The sequence below is a fragment of the Canis lupus genome, chromosome 17 (assembly GCF_048164855.1).
Source record: "Canis lupus baileyi chromosome 17, mCanLup2.hap1, whole genome shotgun sequence".
In the NCBI taxonomy this organism is placed as follows: Eukaryota; Metazoa; Chordata; class Mammalia; order Carnivora; family Canidae; genus Canis; species Canis lupus.
In genome coordinates, this window is record NC_132854.1 from 46124112 (window position 1) to 46131446 (window position 7335).

Consider the following 7335-nt stretch of genomic DNA (forward strand, 5'->3'; position numbering starts at 1 on the left):
TATTTTGAGAGTAGTTTCATAATGCAAATCTCATCTCAAGGTTTGCTTCTGGGGAACTTGACTTAAACCACAACTTTTCTGCGATCCATTTTCTTGGAATTCTACTAGCAATCTCTATGTGGTTGAGCGCTAGTATTAGACTATGTCATGTGACTTGCTCTCTTTTCACTCCAAGGAGATTGTGATCTCTCTGATGGTGGATGGAATCCTATCTGACGTCTACTATTTTTACTTTATTGTTTTATCCTGCATCTATTTCCAAAAAAAGTCTTTAGGAGCTTTATAGTAAATGAATAGGTAAAATAAAACCAAAATCAGTGCACAGAAGATAAATGATAGGAACCGAAAAATGAAAGGAGGAGGAAGGAAAAATCAACAACTTTAGTCTGAGGAAAGCAACCAAAATCAAGAATAATATTTCGCTTGTACTTCTTAGCAGCTAGGATAAAGATGGAAACATGATTTTTTTTTTTTTGGTGGTTTTCAATGTTTAGTAGCATGAAATTGTTTTAGTTACCCATTGCTGTGTAACAAATTACCCCAAAAGAAACCAGTTTGAAACAACAAACATTTATTTGCTCTCACAGTTTCTAAAGTACAGGAATTGGGGAGCATCTTAGCTGGATGGTTTTAGCTCATGGTTTCAAGCTGCAGTCAAGCTGTTGCAACAGGTGCAGTCACATCAACTCACGACTGGGGGTGGAGAATCCATTTTGAAGCTCACTCATTTGGCTGTTGGCAGGTCTCAGTTCCTCATTAGTTGCTATCCAGAGGCCTCCCTTCTTTCTCACATGTGCCTCCTCACAGGTGGCCTGAATATCCTCAAGACATAGTAGCTGGCTTTCCCCAAAATTAGTGATCTGAGAGAAAGCCAAAACAGAAGTTGCAGTCTTTTCTGGGAGATGATAAACCATCACTTCTGTTCTATGTCACTGGTCTCACAGACAAACCATCATACGGTGTTGGAGGGACTACACAGTGTATGAAGGCAAGGGGGTGGAAATCCTTGGGGCCATCTTGGAGGATGATGACCATAGGAGTATATCACATGTATTCATTTCTCCCGAAAGCCGAAAGAGTGAAAAAAAATATTTCAGAGGAGGACCATGTGTGTACAATTATTTTGTACGTTCCATGTACTTGTCATATAAAGGGTTCTCAATGAATATTTATGGATACACAAAATACACTTCTCTTCCAGAATGTTTTCTCCATAAGAAAGATTAAGTCAACTAAAACTATTGAGGACAAAGTATCTGTAGTAGATACTACATTGGATGCTGTTTTGTGTACTTATAAATCAATCTTTTAAAAAGTATTGTAGGTATGCCACTTCCTCTGTTTCTAATGCTTGCACTCAAACAGTGCTCAGATTGCTTTCATTTGAACTTCAGCAGCCTCTTAATGCACCTTTCTTAGTCTCAATTCTCTTCATCCTATATTTCACTTTCATCATGTCGTTATTGCTTAATGACTCATTACTAATATTATAAAATCCAATCTCCTTGACTCTTCCAAAGAAGAATTCATCTACTCAAGTCTCTATTCCATTGCTTACATCATGAGCCCTTGTATTCAACTTGGAAGAATTGTCACTTCACCATGGAAGAAGTATTCCCAATCATGCTAATTTTTAACTAATAACTTGTTCTTATTGCCATTTCTTCTACTGAGAATCTCTTATTCTATTATTTGTTGTCTCCAAGTCTTTGTTGAATTGTCTTCCTCAATATTTCCTTATCTTCACCACCTCTGCCTTAGTTCAAATCCTAGTATTTCTTAGGTGGATTATTATGTGTCTTTTTTTCTTTCAATTTTTAGGTACTTTCTGCTCCAATCCATTCTCCATATCACTGCATTATTTTTATAAAACATCGTACTGATTATATCATTTCCTTGCTTAAAATGAACAAAACACATTAAGAGCTCAGTAACTGTTAATTGCGTGAATGAAAGGACCAGGTAAAGTTCCACTCTATTGCCATCAAGTTTTCCTATAATTCTGACTGTCACTTAGATCTTTTACTCTTTTAAGGTCCTGTGATTGTCTATGTTCTCTCTCACTCATTTTGATGTTCTATAATGTGTTTCTGCTGTTATCACTTAACTTTCTTTTTTTAGAAAAGATTTATTTACTTATTTAGAGAGAGAGAGTGTGTGAGCAGGGGTAGAGAGAGAGGGAGAGGAAACAGCCTCTCCACGGACTACAGGGCCTTCCTTACTCAGGGCTTGATCTCAGGACCCTGAGATCATGACTTGAGTTGAAATCAAGATTCTGATGCTTAAAAACTGACTGAGCCAACCAGATGCCCTCTTTCTTTCATTCATTTATTCTTCATTTGCTTATTAAATCAACACATTTCTTGAGTACCTTCTATATGCCACACACCATGCTAAGTCTTGAGGGCACAATGAAGGAAAAATAGATAGGCTTTCCCCCTTCATGACCCTTAGAGTCTAGTTGCAAATGGACATAAAATTAAATAATCACATCATGGAAGGTATAATGACAGACTGAGGAAAGTGCTACAAAGGAGTGGTTGTATGAAGGCATGTAACAGAGGAACCAGCCCTAGACTCAGACTTCAGGGACAAAGTTATTTATTTATTTATTTATTTATTTATTTATTTATTTATTTATTTATTTATTTATTTATTTATTTTTTATTTATGATAGGCACACAGTGAGAGAGAGAGAGAGGCAGAGACACAGGCAGAGGGAGAAGCAGGCTCCATGCACCGGGAGCCTGACGTGGGATTCGATCCCGGGTCTCCAGGATCGCGCCCTGGGCCAAAGGTAGGCACTAAACCTCTGCGCCACCCAGGGATCCCACGAAGTTAATTATTGATGATGATGATGATAATAATAATAACAACACTTCTGAGGAAATGACTTTTGAGCTAAGATCTGAATGATGAGTAGAAACCACATAACAAAAAGTCTGCGGCAAGTAGTGAGGATAAAAGACCCTCTTTTAAACAATGCAGTTGAATACATAAAGACTGTGTGATGGGATAAAAATTTAAAAAGCTGGCTTGATTGGATCCAAAAAAGAGAAAAAGGACGTTAATGGAAAGACTAGTGAAATCTGAATCACGTATAGAGTTTAGTTAATAACAGTGTACTAGTGTTAATGTTAATGGTCTCTAAGGTTTGACTAACATTGCAGTAATGAAAGATGGTAATGTTAGGGGAAACAAAAACTGAGTGAGCAGCATATGGGAACTCTCTACTATCTATTTAACTTCTATATAAATCTAAGATTATTCCAATTAAAAGTTTATTGAAAAATAATAGGGGTGCCTGGATAGCTCAGCAGATGAGCATCTGCCTTTGGTTCAGGGCGTGATCCCAGGTTCTAGGATCAAGTCTCACATCGGGCTCCCTGCATGGAGCCTGCTTCTCCCTCTGCCTGTGTCTCCGCCTTTTTCTCTGTGTCTCTCATTAATAAATAAATACAATCTTTAAAAAATTAAATAAAATAATAAAAATAATAATATGTCCAGAATGAAAGAAGTTCAGTGTGTAAAGGAAGAAGTGTGCAAGATACTGTTGAAGATTAAGACCAGGCCAAGGTTTCCACAGACCTTGTGCACCATTTTAAGAATGTTGGTCTTTGTCTTGCAGTAAAGGGAGGGCTGTGGTGGTTTAAAACAGAAGACATCACAGCAGAGATTCATTTGAAAGTGTCACTGTCCTGGGGGCAGTGTGGAGAGTGCATTAGAAGGATACTGGGCTGGGACACTTTTGCAGTTAATCAGACAAGAAATGAATTAAATTAAGGTGGAGCAGGCTTATTCTTAGCAACATATATGTTTTTGGGTTTCATTTACCTCTTATTTATCTTTAATGTCTGTCACAGAATTCTGCACATTGTATCTATGGAACACATCTCTATTGAATGAATAAATGAATAAGTAAATAGATGAATTAACAAAAAAGGATTAGATCAGGTTAAGCAGCCCCTTGGCAATATCATGGTGACCCTGTCTAAAACTCAAGGGCTGGAACTGGTGATTTCTGATAGAGTCGATAGACTTTCCCTCATAGTTTCCCCTCTTGCTTTCAAAAACCCTTCCTCACTCCCGAAATGAGTGATTTCTTGTCTTATTTTTGGAACACCCTGTGCTTGCACAAAGGTTTTGGGAGGAACATTGATGAAAAAGCAGAGGTTCAAGAACTCTTTGAAAGAGAACTTGGAAGTGTTTGATACCTGGGAATGCAAGAAGTAAGTCAAGATGTGGTGAGTCATCAGCACAATGGCTTCTTTTTTGAGCATATTCATTCCACACATAATTTGTATTTTCCCCTTTTGGCAATAGAAGTAATCTTAGCTTTCTCAGAGACATCCTTAATTAGGAGTTCTTCACCTCCTGGGGGAAAGTTTCTAATTTCCCAATAGAATAAGGAAGCCCGGGAAACCAGGCAGTAGCGTGTGTATGAGGAAGGCACCATACCAAGAGTTCCGTTTGCTCACTTCTGGTGAGAGCCAATGGGTTAGGCAGTGGCGAGTCTGAGTTTTCTGCAAGCCTTTCTCATTTGAAAAGACAGTGCAGATTTCTGTAGAACTATCTCTTGAGCTAATTGGCTTGAAGATCAGGAGACTGCTGAGTTCTTTCAACCTAGAGGAAGAAGCGACTAAGGGTGATTAACATTCCAAGATTATTTCAGCCAGGCAACCCTCAGGATCCCAGTTCCTCTCCTAGAATCTTTGTTCTAACATTCACACTCAGTGTTTGGGGAAGGCTGTCCCTACCCATGTTTTTTTTCCTAACATATGACCAATTTTAGCCAATGGAGTCTATATCATAGATCTCAGAGGTTAATCTTTTCCCTTTCTTGTCTCCTCTCCTTCCCAGACATGCATTCATTTGACTGGCAGCCTGGAAAATTGAAAAATGCCACAGGGGTTATTAAGGTTGAAATCGTTTCTGCTCTTTGAAGCTCTGCAAGCTAGTTATTGCTGCACCTATAATATCCAGGCATCAGAATAGCACGTATTGTTCTTAAGCTTGCCTGACACAGGCCCATATCAGCTGTAACACCCAGATAGAATGAAGGGGTCTCAAGATGTCACTTCTCCACTCTGAAATATATCCCTTTAGTCAATTAAAACAGAGTCCCTGAAGTTATTAGAATGTATTCTGTGTCTTATGCACACATGTTTGATTTACTTTTGTTCTTATTAAAAGGGTAAGCCTAGAGAAAAGGAAAAAAGAGAATCTTCCATAATCCATATTTTAATAATTGCCTGAGTGCACATTTACTCTACAGAGACTTTCCTGTTTCTGTAACTATTTACTTGGCTCTTCTGCAAAATGTGTATTACTTACCTGGCCTGGTAGACCATGACACAGCTTCTGGCCTATCATGTAATCCTGCATTTGGCTCCCCCTGAGCCATTATGGTGTTTTGAGTCCATCTGTAGGATGGAGATATTATTTTAATGGGTCTTTTTTTTTTTTTTTCACAATAATGGCTCCATATTGTATAAATTGTATTGAGTCATTATGATGTTAATATATAAATATTAAGGAAACCATTGGGAAAAAGTAACTGTGTAATTGAGATAGCCTATTTTCCAATGTTAATAACTTCTTCTTTAATTTTTCTCCATAAAAATATTGAGGGAGTTTAATCCACATTAAAAACTTACAAGCACTTATTAAAAAAAAAAAAAAGAAAGAAATCGTTTCATACCCCACCTCAATAACAGGGAACAATACCACCTCACCCACTGGAAAACTTCTATGAATCATTTAAACAAAACAAAGAAAAGAAAAACACCCCAAAGCCAAAGTACATCATGATAACAAGAAACTTCAGAGATTCTTCAGGAGAGAGAATTTGTTTCAATTTAGTTTTAGGGCAATAGTTTGTTTTTACCATGTTGCTTCAGGCAAATGATTCAATATTAGCAGTAATACCTGCTTATGACTAAGAAAAGGAAGATATAAAATAATCTATAATAATAAAAAACCCTAATCATGAAAGTGAACTTAAATTCATGTTCTTCAAGGATGCCTGGGTGGCTCAGTTGGTTAAGCATCCAACTCTTGGTTTCAACTCAGGTCATGATCTCAGGGTCCTGAGATTGAACCCTGTGTTGGGCTCCTTGCTCAGCAGAGAATATGCTTGGAGATTCTCTCTCTCTTCCTCTCCCCCATGTCCCATTCATGCTCACTCTCTCTCTCAAATAAATAAATACACTTAAAAAATTATGTTTTTAAAAAATTCAATGCATGTAGTTGGCTTACTACCATATTGCTATATCAATCAGGGTCCTGGTAGGGAACAGAGCTCATTCCAGATGATCCAAATAAGACTTTAATAAAAAGATAACTTACAGAGGTATGGGGCTGCAATCCACCGGGAACGCATGAAGGATAGTGAAGTGTTCCCTTCAGGGAGTGAAAGTAGGAAGCTATTATCACACCCACCAGTGCTGAAGGGCAGAGAGGAGGAAATGGTATACTTGGAAACCAGTAAGCAGTAGGAGTGTGTAGAGAGGGCTATTGTCATAGTAGATCAGTACACTTGCCACCATAGCTGCGGTATGAAAATGGAATGAGTGGGGAAGAAATACTCCAATTTCTGTCCTTTTGCCACCCATCTCCTGCTATACCTCTGTTGGACCACCTCACTCAGGAGGCAGCCAGAGAGAGATGTAGAACACAGGGGCTACCTCCTGAACATCAAAATAAGGCAGAGCAAAGAAGGAAGGGGCACCAAAGTGGGAAATATTCAGAACAATTGGTTTTTGGATCACTAGGGTTAGCACTATTGGTGTCTAAAGAATTAAATTACTACTAAGGGATTATACTTTTTACCCTCCATGAGAAAGAAGCTAGAAGTTTCACATTTTCTTTCATATGCGATAAGAATTTCAAGATGACCTTTGGCAATTTTTTTTCCTGCTTTTCAAAAATATTCAAAAATTTATCCAATAGTCTAATTTATATCCATATAGGAAATTGCTATTTTCAAAGGATTTTTATCACAGAGATTATCTCATTTAACCCTAATAATAGCCCTAAGAGGTAGAAATGATTTCTACCTCTTTTGATATCTTTGCCAGCTGAGGAGACTGGAGCTTAGAGCATCAAATGACTTTCTCAAAATCCTAAGTCAAAATGTACAGCATCAAGATGCAAACCTAGGTCTCCTGACTCCAGCCACCAGATTCTTGGCATTATACCACTCTGCCTTTCTCAAAATAAGAATGTCATACACTTGTGACAGCAGATACACTGAAAGAACAGAACTGTCTGTACCTTGCAGGAAATTGCATTTGTAGGGGAACTAGTGTCTTGACATCAGACAAGTTCGGGTTC

The 7335-nt window shown here is 38.0% G+C and overlaps 1 long non-coding RNA gene across 1 annotated transcript; it reads right to left on the reverse strand.

Annotated features, from left to right (window-relative positions):
* Positions 1-554: 554 nt before the first annotated feature.
* Positions 555-6408, reverse strand: LOC140608412 (uncharacterized). Its single transcript, XR_012010433.1, has 4 exons — positions 6349-6408; positions 5335-5423; positions 4459-4623; positions 555-860 (listed from the first exon to the last, which is right to left on the reverse strand). It is a non-coding gene; the product is annotated as an uncharacterized lncRNA (long non-coding RNA).
* Between the last annotated feature and the right edge of the window lie 927 nt (positions 6409-7335).